We start from the raw sequence: 16,675 nt of genomic DNA on the forward strand, positions 1-16,675 counted from the left end.
ATGAGACCCAGTACTGTGGTTGAGCACCTGATGAACCTTTCAGTGTCCTGTCTTGGACTCAGTTTTAGCTAGCCAAATATATATTGAGTGTCTGACCCATCCGAGAGAGGACAGACTGCTTTACCTAGCACTCACCTTAGCATCTCATTTGCATTCAGTTGACCAAGCAAGCTTTTTACTCTATCCTTTTAGTGTGTGTAGTATTCAATGGATGCCTGCGAACTGGTTTGTAGTATTTCAGTGGGTAGAGGCTATAGACTGGGTATATATGCACTTAGGATAGATATTTAATTTTGATGTTGACGTTTATTAATAGCTATAATTCATTCTTTTTTTTTTTTATATTTGATTTGTAGGAAGAAAACTACACTATACTGAAGGTAAAGCCTCCACCTCCAAGCTGAAGCACCAGAGATGTCAGCGATGAGGTGACATCATTAATAGTTGGAAGCCAAGTCCAAAAACTGCCCACTAGTTTATCAACAATAATAATGCTACGAATCAACTACATTTAGACTTATAAAAAAAAGGAATTTTTATTGTTTCAATCCACTCTTAGACCCACCTAGGGGATGAATATTGACCATGGATCCATGTTAAATTCATGGGCAGGATACGGTTTATAGGGGGAGGAGCTATTGGGGCTGTAAATTCAGATTTCCCCCCCAAAAAAAACTTAGATTTACTTCTGCATGGGTTAATATGTTTTTAAGTTATTCTAAGGTTTTAATACATTGTGAAAAGATGTTCTATACATTTTGGGCAGGGTTGGGTTGAGAATTAATCAAAATATTGTAAAAGCACGCAGCCCAAGGGCTTAGGTCCGATGCTGTGTAAATTCTACATTTTGGACAGTTGACTTGCACCTATGCTTGATAGATTAAGTGTTTGGTATCATACTCATTTCAGTGAGGTGTTTTCTGGAGGATATTAAAACACCATGCCACACTGGAAATGGCCACTAAACACTTTTTTTTTTTTAGGCACTGTCGCTGCCATGTAGAAATATTGACAACATTTTCATTATCTACAATTTGCTTGGTTCAAAGTGTTTTTTGATACAGTGTATGACACATACTACAACAACATAGATTGATGCTTATCTTATGAATAACACTTGTCTAGCTTCATATCTAATGGTCATTATTTGCTTATTTAGAGATATATATGTCAAATGATTTGCATTGTTCAAAATGGAAATCCATTATTCATATTTTTGAACTTATGATTATATTTTCATTCAAACTATATATTTAAGCATGCGTCCCATTCTTTATCTCATCCTATGTGTCCACCATCAATAAGTTATTTAACCAAACATATGCAAAAACACAATTTTGTGAAGTTAAATATGATGAATTAAAAAAAAATCTATTGAATTATACAACCGGACCAAGGCTGAAATTATCCCACCGTCACTTGCATTAATTTGTAATATGGAAGTAACCTGAATGTAACCCAATATTTGCAAAACAAACAAAAAGTTAAAAAAAAACGAAGGAGTGTAACTCAGTATTTGTAATATGAAACACACTGTTGGTGTAACATGTCTCTAAAAGATAGTTCATCACTAGACTTGTTCATGGGCCGGGTAGCCCGATGGCCTGGCCCGCACCTCGGTCGGGCTTGGTCATGTAATTAGGCCCGTGGGCCTGATTTCGGGCCTAACATAGTAAGCCCGACTGTGTTTCGAGTTGGGCTCGGGATTTGTCAAAAAAGTTCGGCCCGAGCCCGATCTGGCCCGATTCAGCATTATATATTTTATAAAGTATATAATATGTATTTTATATATTATATAAAATATATAAATAATATAATATTTATTAAAATATATATTAATAATTTAACATATATATATTTTATTACTTTCTTTATAATCTCTCTCTCTCTCTCTCTCTCTCTCTCTCTCTCTCTCTATTCAGCCGCTAACAGTATGGGCTAAATTTCGGGCTCGGGCCCAGGCCCGGGCTTTGGACTTTTTATGAGGGCCAGGCTCGGGCCCAAGTTGTAGGCCCGATGGTCGGGCCGGGCTCGGGCTTAGGCCTTAGAAAATTCTGTTAATACAGATTGAAAGCCCGACCTGGCCCGGCCCATGAATAGGCCTATTCATGACAATGCCGGAATCAACTACATGCAATAAGAAATAGTCTATTAGTTTAACACCACCAACTTCACTCACTTCGGAAGTTTAAATATTAATAATATCATTACTAACCACTATGGTTTTCAAAACTGGACCAGATGGTCAGACCAAAAAAATCCGGGAGCCGATTAGGTGACCGGTTACTGGTTCCATTTTACCCCAAAACCCCATTATATGCAGTTTATGTACCAATTATTGTCTGTTTGGGAAGGGTAAACTGCAGTGGCTTCCGGTATTCCAAGAATTTGGAACCAAACCCTACCCACCCTTTAACAGATTGAGTGAGGTCGGTTCAGTCTGGTTCAAAGTCAATTCCGGTCTCTACTGCCTTGATGACCTTTTACTTTTATAATCAAAAGAATTATAAAATTGAATCCATTTATTTTAATCTGTTGGATGGGTTTCCACTCAAAGCCACATATATAATATCATTACTCAAAAGTAGGATTCATTTTCTTAATTATAACACAAAAATAAATACCAATAACCTTTCCACACTCTACAACAAAAGGAATTGGAAACACATCTCTCCTTCCAAACTAGCTGAATAACTAGTACAAGGAGGTGAAACCATACTAATATCAGGAGTCAACCCATACAAACTCAAATAGTATAAACCTTAGAAAGAGAGAGAGAGAACTTAGTAACAAGTAGGGAGAAGGACAAAGCTTAATTATCAGGCAACTGGGAGGTTTCTTATAGAAACAAAACGAAAGTGATCTTCATAATGTTGTTCAGAATCTACACTCTATGAAAGAGATTTCTCATAATGTTTTCGAGAACAGTTGCCACGAGAAAAAGACTACCTCTCAGAATGTTTCTGAGAACTTGTCCTCTTCTAGGAGGAACCCCATTAGCGGAGTTGGGTGGGTTTGGTGCGCCGGATGTAGGCATGGAGAATACTTGACGATCTGAAAGACTGCTGAAGATCTGAGACGATAGTGCTTGTTCGAGAGCATGGTCGTCCCTATTTATTAGATGTATCTACTCCGCGTAAGATTGCAGTAACCTGGCTATGCTGAGGGCCTGAGACCCGGTACCGTGGTTGAGTTCCGGATGACCCTTTCAGCTGGCTCCCATATTGGACTCAGTTTAAATTTGCTTCTATATATCCCTTTCATCAACTTCCCCTCCTCAGTCCTCCCAGTGCAAATAGGACAGAGAAATGGTAGGATCGTGTCTCTCGGTGTTGGGTTCAAGCTTCAAAGAGGCCCATAACTAAGATATATAGTCGGCCGGTGTCACAAATTCTTGTTTACAATATATAATAGGGCCCAGATACGTTGATCAAATGTGCCTAGAAACCACATGATGGTCGATTCGATTTATTTGATCATGCATCTCTCAGGTCTCAGCCACACGGCCACACAGGATCCAGCTTATTTGCTTTATTTGAGTTGACCAAGCAATCCTATTTCTTACTTTTAGATGGATTCGAATCAGGATGACTGCAAACAGCCGGTTGCAGTATTTCAGTGGGTATAGCTAGAGACTGGGTAGAATGGTGATTGACAAGTAAAGGTGCCGACATCCTGAAATGGATATTCTGATGTTAACTTTTCTTAGCTATAATTCTATAAATTATTTTCTGTTGGTTAGAGTTAGAGAGACTATTAGTAATGTCTTTATCAGTTTAAAAATGTTGGACAAGTTCTCCATAGAATAAAACACCATTTTCTAATGAGTAGAGTTTTCTCCGCTCTGTCTCGTGCAGACTGGATATGGCTACAAATTGTGCGGACTGGGCTCGGTTAAAAGAAGGTCAAACTCAAGCCAACCCTAATAATTGGGCCTAATTCCTGAGCCTGGACCAATCCGAAGTCAAATCCATCTGTCCAACCTGGGCCCATCTCACGCCAGTGGGAAGGATAAAACAAAGAAACGGTAGAACGGGAACAAGAAAATAAAAAGCACAAAAGAAAAAAACAACTAAGCCTTAGAACGAAGCATGACACTCTGAATAATGACCCCAATCATCAAACAAACAAATGCAACTAGAAGATGATCAGAAAGCCTTGGGCCGGTAAAGGATAAAGAGTGACCCGGACAGGCTAGCCAGACGATCCCCCGCAAAGTTTGCTTAACTGAAAGCATGAGAATAGGAGATGTTGAGCTCAGAATTTTCTTTATCCCAAGTTTTAATAAACTCACTCGCTGAGTTCTGATGGTTTATTGGGAATCTCCTTCCCCACTCACTAAAGCTTCATCGCCAAACCACCTTCTGTCCAAAAATTTATGATTCTCCCATTTCCCAACTTCCACTCAATTCTTTTTCTTAGAATATCGCGAAATTCGAGAATGCTTCTCCAGGCCCAAGAAAGAAACTGACTTTTTAGCTTCTATTTACCAGCAATCTTTAATCTTTAATGTATTTATTTTTCATGACTTGACCCCATAGATTTTCCGGTTGTGTGAGAATCTTCCATTCCAGTTGTCCATTTAAGGTTCTTTAAACCCCATTATATGCAGTTTATGTACCAATTATTGTCTGTTTGGGAAGGGTAAACTGCAGTGGCTTCCGGTATTCCAAGGTAGGCCATACATGGACAGCCTATGGACCTTCTTTGGTTAAAAATGAACCTATTTAATCAGTCATTTGAATTGCTGTCCATTTCATCCTACTTAAATAACTTAGAGCGATTCAAAGCAGCTGAATCAGCTTAGTTGAATTTTCTTCATCTCAGCTCTCCCAAACGGGCCTCTACAATGGCTTCTTGTAGGGCAATCAATGTGGATTTAGGTTGGGTAGAGTCAGTTATCCCACACCACTAGATAAAAAACACGCAGAACTAGGTTTGACCCATTAGTGGTGTTCATGAATTGAAAACCAAAAAAATAAACTGTACCGAGAAAATTAAACCAAAAAATGTGGTTAAGCAATCCGATAGGTTCGGTGCATTTGAGAAACTAAAGGACCCTTTAAGTTTTTGGTTAACCTAGAAAAAGCTGGTGGATAACCGAACCTGTTTGATATATGTCATATAATATTATCTATATATTATATATAAATATATATGCGTTATGTGTACATATATAATTATCTATCTATCTATCTATATATATATATATATAACCAATCCACTAGGTTCGGTGTATTTGAATAATCAAAGGACCGTTTCAATTTTTGGTTAACCTAGAAAAAGCTGGTGATTAAACGAACGCGTTATGTGTACATATATATAACCAGAAACTGAAGAATCAAACTGGTGGTGTTGGTTCCATTTCTAAAGAGAAAGCCCATTGTTCAGTTAACCAAACCATGAACACCCTTTGATCATATAAGTAATTGACCTAGAATGAATTCCAAAGTTATCAAGGAGCTCTTCAACATTTGCACTAAATTCCACCACTTACATTTTAAAAGGAGCTTTTTTTAGAGATAAACTATTAATTGATTTAATAAATAACTAGTTAAGTATAAGATAAGTAATTCAATAATTAATTTAACTATTTAATTTATTAAATAATAAATTATTAATTATTTTATGAATTTTTATTAATAAATATTTATTAAATAAGAAGTAATTAGTAAATATCTAATTATTTAATAAATAATTATATTGATATTAAAATTTCTATTGTTTTACTATTTTTAATTAGTTTGTTGAATGGTTAAAACAAATATTCTAATCTGTAGGGGTAAAATGGTAAAAGTGTCATTTATCAGATCTCAACATTCATGCATGCAAAACAACATTATTGTAGCCGATCAGATATTAGATGTTAGAAAAAGAAGAAAATCATAAATTTTCAAGGTTTTTATTTTTTTGTATTTTTTTTGCTTTTCAGATATTAGAAGGTAGTATTCTAATTTGTCTTATTGGATTTGACTCATGAAGACCTAACAATAAATCTACTAATTCTCTTGTATTTTGTTTTCAAAATATCTTATGAGTTCAACTATGATGCATTCAGTAATATTGGTTGCATGCTAGGTTCAAATATCAACCAATTAGGTTAAGGGCGTCATATGGTTTGCTTAATTTTTATTGGTTCACGCTTCACAAAGTGTACTTTAACATTTGACAACGTATACTTACCAATCAGGGCTTCAACAACATTAAAAATTCAGCTGTGATATATCAATTATTGGTTCACCCCTTTTGCTAGACAATGCAGTGGATGCATAATTGATTTTATTTTATTTATAAAGTTGAGGGATAGTTCTTAACAAAATTTATGGAATTATTCAAGAATTGCTACACTGATGTATGAAACACCAAACAACATAATGTTGCTTATTACCTACGTAGTAGAAGCGCTTTTTTATGAAAAACATGTCTTAGAAATATGAGCATTTTTTCTTGAATATCAGTCCCAAAAAGCACCCACGCTTCCAAACACTATGTAAAAGAGTGTTGGTTATTATCATGCGATTAAAAGAGAAAGATTTTGTATGCCACAAACACCTTATCACAACGGATTCTAGACAAGTAATATTTAAATGTAAAAAGCACCCATCATTGTCATTATTCTAAAACAGTAGAATGAATTGGAAGGTGATCATCACGTGATGTTATCAATATTTTGATGTGGAGGACCATTAAAAAAGGCCGTACCTTTATTATACCATATTGGTTGTTGGTTGTGTTGGAAAATTGGTGCCTTTTTTTGTGTCTACTGCCTTCATACCTTGGAACTTTGTGATGAGGGGTGATTTGGCCCGACCTGATGAATAGAGGACATGTGGACAAAACTTGCCAATCTAGTGATGACTCAGCGCTTCTGACTACTTTGGCAGATCGATCACCTTGGGTGTCCCAGTCACTTCAGATTGCCCCAAGGAGAGGGTATCTCGGATGCCCGTATTTGTCGAGGTGACACGTAGTAGGTTCTAGAAGCTCGCCAGTTGTCTCTGAGCCTTTCGGGATCACGCCGCGCATCCGTAGGTCTTATCCTGATCCTGCCCGATTTGGGTGGACATGATGATGATTATCGACCAGCACGTTATTCACCTTCCAGAGCGGAACGGGCTACTACTGCTTGGTCCGAGGATCTCGGAGAGGTTTCGTGAGGCTCACGACAGCCCAACTATATAAGGGCATTGGCCCCCATATCACAAGATATGCGCGATTACTAGCTCACTAGCTACTTGCATTCAAGCTTTCAGCTCACTATTAGAATACAGTACTAACTTAAGCATCGGAGTGACCTTGCCGGATTAGCCACCCCGAGTTCTCTGATCCACTTTCTTGCAGTTTGAACCAGCTCGCTAAGCGGCCAGCATCCAGGTAACCTTCGGGCTAGGAGCTTCCAAATCGTGCACCATCACTTTGTAATCAAAAGAATTATTAAATTGGATAGGTTTCTACTCAAACCACATACTATTATTACTCAAAAGTAAACTCATTTTCTTAATATATAAAAATAGATACCGGTAACCTTTCTAAACTTTAGAACAAAGGAAATGAATACATATCTCTCCTTTCAAATCAGAATAAGTAAGTATGCACAAACAGGTGAAACCAAACACTAATAGCAGCAGCTAACTCATACAAATTCAAATAGCATAAACCCTAGAGAGAGATCAGAGAGAGAAAGAGCTTAGTAACATGGAGAGAGAGCTCAGATAAGGTCGTGTTATGGTCAAATAAACCAATCGGCCTACTAGGCGCCTGTATTGGGTTGGATCATCAAGTAATGGACTATCCATATCAACAAAATGTCGTTGTTCCATTAGGTGTGGGACTGATTTATACTTAAGCATTTTCGTTTCAGTTAAGATATCTAAAGCACACTTCTTCTAGAATATGAAGATCCCAGAGGAAGATTTGGAAATTTCAAGGCCCAAAAAATATCGAAGTAGGCCTAGATCTTTCAAGTGGAAGCAATCATGCAAATAGGCCTTGAGAGAATTGATTCAGGTTGCATCATCCCCTGTGATGACCAAGTCATCGACATAGGCAAGAACTGCAACATATGATCCTTCCATCTTGGATATAAATAAAAAATAGTCAGCCACTGAATGTAAAAAACCGATATGCTTACCAACAAGAATCATATCATCAATAAAAAAATAAGTGCTTTGATTTGACTCTAGATCTGCTTAAATGAATTGAATGCAACAAAGATTGCCATTGTGGAGTTGGGTGGAGAGCATTCGAGATAGAACCTCTGTACACAAAATGTAGAGGTAAAGAAACAGAGGGCATCCTTGACGAAGCCCTTAGGTTGGTGAGAATTCAGTCCCTGGACGTCCATTTACTAGAATGTTCATTGGAGTAATCGACAGAGTTGTGAATAATGTCACAGAAAGCCAGAAAAAATCCCAATGATGATAAAACTTTTAGCACAAATGGTCATTCTAACTATTATAGGCCTTGGAGAGGTCTAGTTTGATCTAAAATAACCAGTTTTACCTCTTTGCTTTTTCATGGTATACAACAGTTCTTGTGCTGCATATATGAGTTTTGTTTACTCTGGTAATTGAGGAAGGATTCAGCCAGCGTTCTTATAAATCTTGAACCAGAGCAGTGTAGATTGTGTTCCAGCACTATTGATATACAAACGATTGGACTCCATCGGGACTGGGGGCCATGTAGGCACCCATACTATAAAGAGAATCTTTAATTTCATCAACTGTTGGCACTACACATAGTCTATCATTTTTACCCATCTCCTAGGTAGGTAAATAACTTTTCCACCTAGGGGGAAAGTTGCCAACACTTGAATGAGACAAAAATGCCCATTTAAATAATGGATTTTTATGACTAAAATGATCATTTTCTTATTTACATAAGAAATAAAAGAACATGCATAAATACACTTATCCGGGTAAGTGTTTTCCAGGAAAAACTTACCCAGGTAACTGCATTTACTTGGATAAGTAACTTACCGAAAAGCGAACAGGGCCTAAAAGAAGTAAGGGAGGGATAAGAAGATGAAAACAATATGTGTAAAAGATAGTTGCTATTTCTTGAGGATTTGCAGTTCAATCACCTGTAGAGTTCTTTAGCTAGTGAATAGAGTTCTGTATATCTCTTCTTGTTAGAAGCCACAACATGAAAAAACCGAGTATTATGGTCCCCTTCCCTCTTCCTGGACAGGCAGGATCTCTGTGTTGGATTTTAATCTCATAAGAGATTAAATCCAATGGGTTTGATTAGTCAATTACATGAGAAATTGCACCTGCACACTTGATTGAAAAATTAGCTTTTCTCTTACAAAACCCAGTTTTGAACTTGTCCCACATTGGAAAATTATAAGCTTTCTTTTTAGTATTTTAATAGGAGCTGATTTACACTCCTTAGAAATAGTAGAAGACAGTATGGTGGTTTGATACTGTGCAACGCGCGCGCACGCTTGTGTCGATCAAAACTGTCTTTTTTTTTGTTATTTGGACCGATTTGGTCGACATGTCGATCAAAATAATACAATTTTTATATTACCATCCATTTTCATGTCGGTGAGCCTCAACGTCGACATGTGTCTGACGACATTAACGACATTTCATGACATTTGAAACCATGAATATGGACAAAGGATGTATGGCATCACTCCACTTGTCCAATGGATTCAAGAGAGAAACATGAAAAAGATGATAGAAAAGGAAACAGAAAAATAAAATGTAGGGTTAATGAAAGACCGAGGCAAAATTTCCCTTTTATTATCGGTAATCAATAAATACATTTGCTTTATGGATATAAATCAACTGACAATGTCACTATGCCTTTCTAGATTGTCCATTTTGAGGTCTACAGTGTCATGGCAAACAACAGGCCTAGAAGAACAAAATCTGAATTGAATCCCATAGATTATAAACTGATGGGGAATTGTCTAAAATTGTTTGATTATATGTAATGAAAGCAGAAGTGGAACTGGTAAAGCCTTCATCTCCTATGCCAGGCAATGTCTTTGAACCTTGGATCATTCTTTGACTATATTTGGATCATTCGGTTGAATGTAAAACTCTTATTCGTTGAGTGCAAGGTTAAAATCAGCTTAGGCAGGTTAAACATTTATGGGGAAATTGCATAAGCATGAGACACAACTTGAATATGATACTTGGTGAAACAGCCCAAGCAATCCAGTCATATTTTATGTTTGAGCATCATCTCCTTTTCATAAATGTCTCATATATGTCTATGAGGTTTCCCTTTCACTTACATTTTCTTTGCACATAAAGGTAGTGGTTGCTGTTGATTTCAAAGATCAAGCAGGAGAGCAGCAAATAATGCAATAGAATCTTCAAAATATTTGCCTCAAGACAAGGGCCCCAATGGAATCCTATGTAGCTACAGTACTCACACCTTATGCCTTCTGTAAACTCCAGGAAGAACTTGTCTTGGCTGCACATTATGCTTCATTTCAGATGGATGGTGGATCTTTCCATGTGAGACACCACACCAAGTTGGAAGGAGGCCGGAAAGTGATTTGGATCCCTCGAGAAGGTATCATAACCTGCCGCTGCCATCAGTTTGAGCTCTCAGGGATCCTATGCCGTCATGCGCTTCGGGTCCTCTCAACAGGGAACTGTTTTCAAATCCCAGAACGGTATCTACCTCTCCGTTGGTGTCGAATCAACACATCACCCACAAAACTCCTCTAGACTACCCCGAATGATCATGCTGAACGTGTTCAGGCACTACAGTCTATGGTGTCAACTCTTATTACAGAATCAGCCAAGTCAAGGGAGCGGTTAGACATGGCAACTGAGCAAATTTCTATCCTCTTAGATCGCATAAGGGACCAACCTGTTTCGGCACAAGGTGCAAAAGACCTTACCATCCATAAGACCCATTAACTTATTTTGCAGAACGTGGAAGATATTACTAAAACACTTTACTCCCTACGGTGAACAGAGGAAGCTTGTGAAAAAGAAAGCCCATAAGAGAGGAGAGGTGGAATTTGTCATCCAAAAGAGGCTGAGTGATGTGGATAAGATGTGATGTTGTAAAGCTAGGTCGGGGGGATTGGTTTGTTATTGTAAGGGGTAGGCATGGATTAGACCTACTAGATGTTCTGACAACAAGAAAAAAAAAGAGAAATATGCCAAATTTGTCTGAAAAGAACCTGACTAGGTGGCCCCTAATCCCTATTCAAAGCAATTATATTAATGTTCTTTTGGACAATGTATTTTACACGTCAAAAAAGCTGCGGTTAGATGATCATGTATTATGGTCGGGCTGCCTTTTCAAGCATGGGTGGAATTTTGTCCTCCCAATTTAATGGTTTTTTTGGATGTTGCTTGACTGGGTTTATGGCCTTACAACAGTCACCCATGCAAAATAGGGCTATAGACAAAGCAAGTCGAGAAACATTTCCCAGATTGGCTCGGGCTCAGAAACAATCAATTTGTCGAATTCTTGCTTCTAACGATTGCAAAGTTATTAAGATCAGAATTATCGGACTTGGCTCCCCTCTTACTTGCCTTGCTAGGGATTGAGTGAGCTAATTTAATTACTTTATTGATAATAGGATTTAGGACCATTCAATGGCAACTTCTACAACCAAAGATCAAAACATTATTCAATGCTGTACTTCCCAACAAGCCCACCCCAAGCTTGATTCGTGCTCGTTTGGCCAACTGACACTGGATTGAAGCTATTTACCCAAAAAAAGAACTTGGATTGAGGCTGATGATTATGGAAACAGATCCCAGACTTGGCTACGAGAATTGATTTCATGGCCTTAACCTCCGCTTTGAAATGCCAAGGTGTTTGCAGATTCTCAATGTTGAAGATTTAAAGCTTTCTATTATGTTTGTGCCTTGAATTCTTTGTGATGTTTTGCTTCATGAATCCGTTCTGAATTAATTTGAGAAAAACCTGAAGGCAAATTTTTAGACCCACCCATATTTATCTTATAGGTCAGAACCGAATACGAAGAATTATGTATTTTGGGGGTTTTCTCTTTTGTACAGAATCTGATCTTGTAAAAGACGAGTGAGACCTTGGGTGTATTTGAGGCTTAGGGTTTTCTGTGAGAATATAATTTCTTTTTCATTATCAACCTCATAGTGGATTTCTGTTCCTCCTTCACCCATGGATGTAGGCTATAAGCTGAACCACGTAAATCTATGTATATTCTCTGTGCTTGTTTCTCTTTATCTATATTTTACTTTTATTTTGAGTGCCATTCAAATCTTTTTTCTTGGGTTTTTTTCCGCAACACTTTCATATAGACATTCTTCTAGTATACCAGCAGAGTTCATTGCTATAAAAAAGCATGAGATAAGATGAATTGGACAAAACCAAGTATGACATAAGATTTAGAAGAATGCTACTGGAACGGTCCCTAGATGATAGGGGATGAGCACCATGGATCCATATCGACTGGATTATTCAATGAAATAATTGAGAAACCGACCATCTTTAGAAAGTTTAAATCAACCCTTTTTCTTTTGTTGGCAGAACATTAACCATTTTGAAAATAAACTGCTAATAACATATGATTGACTATTGTGGCATTGGTGGAACCATAGAATCAGCAATTGATCAATTCAGAAAGAGGTAAATATTGCTGAATAGCCACTAGATGGCATTGGTGGAATTATAGAACCAGCAATTGAGTCAGAAGTAGGGATGATTGCTGAAAAGCCGCTAGATGGCATGGATAGAACTATAAACCAACAATCAAGGGTGTCAACAGTATTTGAAAATCCCATTTTGAATTCGAGATGATTATTATCTGTATTAAGAAAAACAAGGATAATGAGAGGGAAATAATTAATACGCATTAAAAGAAGAATGAGTGGGAAACATATGACGATCATCAGTTGTAGCTAGTGAACTAAGCAAAACTATTAAATGTGACTAAATCACAAATCGAAGGGAATCTGGAATTGTAGAGTCGATTCTTCCTCAATCACAAATCCAAGGGTAGCCATTTGAAGATACAAGGAAATAAAAAATCTACAATAATTGTTTCCACTTCCATGGCTTAAAAACTTCACATAGAGATATTTCTTTAGGGTTTCAAAATATGATTTTTTTTTCTTTTTTTTTTTCTCTTAAAGTGTGGATAATCATCATTTGATGAAAAGAGCATTTTTCTTTTATATATTTTGTTTGCTTTAATCATATCACAAACATCATGATGCTTGAAAACTGAATTTAAATATAAATAGACAGGAAGCTAGCTCTCTGGAAGACTAAGTACTTATCAAAAGAAGAGAAGCTAACCCTAATCAAAAGTGTGCTCTCCTCTATGCCAACTTACTTTCTTTTACCCTTCCTAATTCCTAATGATGCGGCAAAGACAAATTGAGAGGAGAATGAGAGATTTTCTATGGAAGGGGTGGAAGGAGGAATCCAAAATACACTTATTCAACTGTAATAAGGTTTGTAAACCAAGAAAAATTAGAGGCCTAGGGGTGAGAAAATTAAGAAAATTCAATATACCTTGCCTAGACAAATGGTTTTGGAGGTGGAATGAGCAGTCCAACAGTCTATGGAGAAGATCGTTATTTTGGCTAAGTATGGTTCGACCAATTTAAACTAGGACCCACGAGAATCCAGCTTATCTTTTAGGTGTTCAGTTTGGAAATGCATTTAGAAATCAGCTTTTGATTTTAAAACGGAAACCAAGTTTAAACTTGGTGATGGCTCAGGGTGTTGTTCTGGATCTGGAAGGACTAGTGGTGTGGGGAGGGTCCTTTGAAAGAAAGATTACCAACACTGTTTGAATTAGCCCAAAATAAGGATTGTCTAGTAGCTGAGGTATACTCCCTTGGTAGATTTGTAGGAGATTGGTGTTCCATATTCAGAATCTGAATGATTGGAAAATAGCACACTGATTGGAGTTGATGCAGAGCCTTAGTTTTATCATGCCAGACCCCTCTAACCCGGATAAAAGGATCTGGCTGGGCGATCAACCAAACTTGCTAGCTGGATTTGGGGAAAAGTCTTGGGACAGCTAAAGGATATTCCTTTTAGTTCTTTTTTGGATCATAGATATCTTTTTTTGTATCTAGTTCAGGCACGTAATAAACTTTTGCTTCAATTTCTTCTTGAGCCGGGTTTGCAACTTTTTTGCTTCTCTAATACGTTATCCTTTTCTCAATATATATAGTCTCATTTTTGTCAATATTCTGAGACAAAAGAATGGATTGAAATGTTATAAAATGGTAAAGATAAAATTTTATCAAAAGAAAACATATGAATCGTATACAAGTGCAGAAAAGGCCCAGGCCCACACCAGAGGCTCAACACCTGGGCCTAAGCAGAACCAAGACACTAGGTCTTCTGAAGACCTAACAACAAAAAACCTATAAAACAGGCCTAGGCCCAACAAAGAAACCAGACCCAAGAAAAGGACCAAAGCGCCACCACCTGGCCTAAACCAAAAGAAATCAGCCCACCGCAGGGGCCTTAGATCATCACTTTTCAACCTCTACCTCCTCATCCCCTTCCTTGGGATATGATGTGAATAATTAAGATTAAGACATATGTTGTCATTTTCATTTTTAGGTAAATTAAAAAGGCCCTCCTCTATGGGGACAGTAACAAATATCCCCCTAAACTTTTATTTGTGACAAGTAATGACCCTCCTGAACTTTCACTTCGTGACAAATATCCATCTCCGTTAGAGTTCTGTTAGCAAACTTTGAAAAAGGATTCTCATTCAGCTGTTTATATTTCTTTAAATCTCCAAACTACCATTTTCTTATTTATTTGAATGATTTGTGATTCAATTAGTTTTATAAATAATATTGAAATCCTCTCGGTTGCTCCAATAGATCCTTACAGATTTCTGGCTGGATTCAATATTTAAATGAAATGGTAGAGATTTCTTTCTGATAGATACACATTTATAGTTTTGTTCGGCTTTTTTCGATTTATTGGAGAAATGAGTGGATAGTTTTTAAATTTTAAGATGAAGAGAGACATCGTCAGTGAAATGAATTAAGAATTAAAAAAGAAAAAAACTATTTTCTATGCCATTGAAATGGTTCTTGTTATTTTAGCTGGTTACGTTTGAAAAAGTGAATGTATTTTTGGTCAATTAGGTGGTTCCGTCATCTAACTTAACAGTCAGGGGTATTTGTTGCAAATAAAAGTTCAGGGGGTATTCGTCATTGACCATTTTTCTTGTAAACCATATTAGTTTTTAAAAGGTGTTTGGTAGAGTGGCGTTGAATTTCTGTTGCCATTTGGATTAATTGATCATTACAAATTTGTAAGAAATATGTGTCGCCAGTTTGCCACATCATATATGAGTGTCATTTCAATTAGAAAAATACATGTTTGCAACAAATATTAAATGAAGCTCGAGTAAAAATAACAATTTGTATTGATCAATTAAACACTTGTAAAATGTTTTAGATAGAAGAATCTCTCACACAATTTTGTATTGATCATCCCTAAACACACCAGCAACACAACGATACTGAATCAAACACCCCCTTAATTGTTTTGGAAAATTGATGGCTTTCATTCTCTTGATCTTCAATACCCTTAGATTTTTGTAGTCAAAATAATTATAAAATTGAATCTTTTTATTCCAACTCTTGGGTGGGGTTCCACTCAAGCTACCTATATACTAAAAAGTAAGATCATTATTGCCTTTAGCATATAAAAATGGCATAACCTTTCCACACTTTGAACAAAATGAAATGAAGACACATCTCTAACTCCTTCCAAACGAGTAAGCAAGAACAGGTGAAACAAAAAACTAGGATCAGGAATCAACCCATACAAACTCAAATTAAGTACATAAACCCCAGAGACAGAGAGAGAATTCTCTAGCATGTTGGTAGAGAAGGAAAACGCTGATCATGCAACCGGGAGGATTCCTGGAAAAAGCAAACCGGATCTAGAAAATAGAAGATCGAGTGATCGATCCCACAAATTTACGTTCTGGAGATAATTTCCTGTAAGAATAAAGAGAGATCTCATAATGTTTTTGAGAATTTGCCCTCTTCTAGTTCTTGGAGACACAAAATCAAAGCTGTGTGTCACCATGAAGAACATTTAATGATCTAAAATACCGCTTCAAGTCACTGAAGATCTGAGATATAATGTTCTTGAGAACTTGCCCTCTTCTAGGAACCTTATCAACGAAGCAGAAGCTAGTGTCCATGGAAAATACTTGATTATTGTCTGAAATGTTGCTGCCTTAACTGAAGTACTGAAGATCTGATATCGATATTGCCTGTTGAAGAACATGGTCGTCTAGCTCTATTTATTTGATGTATCTACTCCGCGTAAGCTTGCAAGTTGGCCATGCTATGAGACCCAGTACTGTGGTTGAGCACCTGATGAACCTTTCAGTGTCCTGTCTTGGACTCAGTTTTAGCTAGCCAAATATATATTGAGTGTCTGACCCATCCGAGAGAGGACAGACTGCTTTACCTAGCACTCACCTTAGCATCTCATTTGCATTCAGTTGACCAAGCAAGCTTTTTACTCTATCCTTTTAGTGTGTGTAGTATTCAATGGATGCCTGCGAACTGGTTTGTAGTATTTCAGTGGGTAGAGGCTATAGACTGGGTATATATGCACTTAGGATAGATATTTAATTTTGATGTTGACGTTTATTAATAGCTATAATTCATTCTTTTTTTTTTTTATATTTGATTTGTAGGAAGAA

This window comes from Nelumbo lutea, chromosome 4, assembly GCF_056320005.1.
Source record: "Nelumbo lutea isolate HS-2025 chromosome 4, American lotus-T2T, whole genome shotgun sequence".
Lineage (NCBI taxonomy): Eukaryota > Viridiplantae > Streptophyta > Magnoliopsida > Proteales > Nelumbonaceae > Nelumbo > Nelumbo lutea.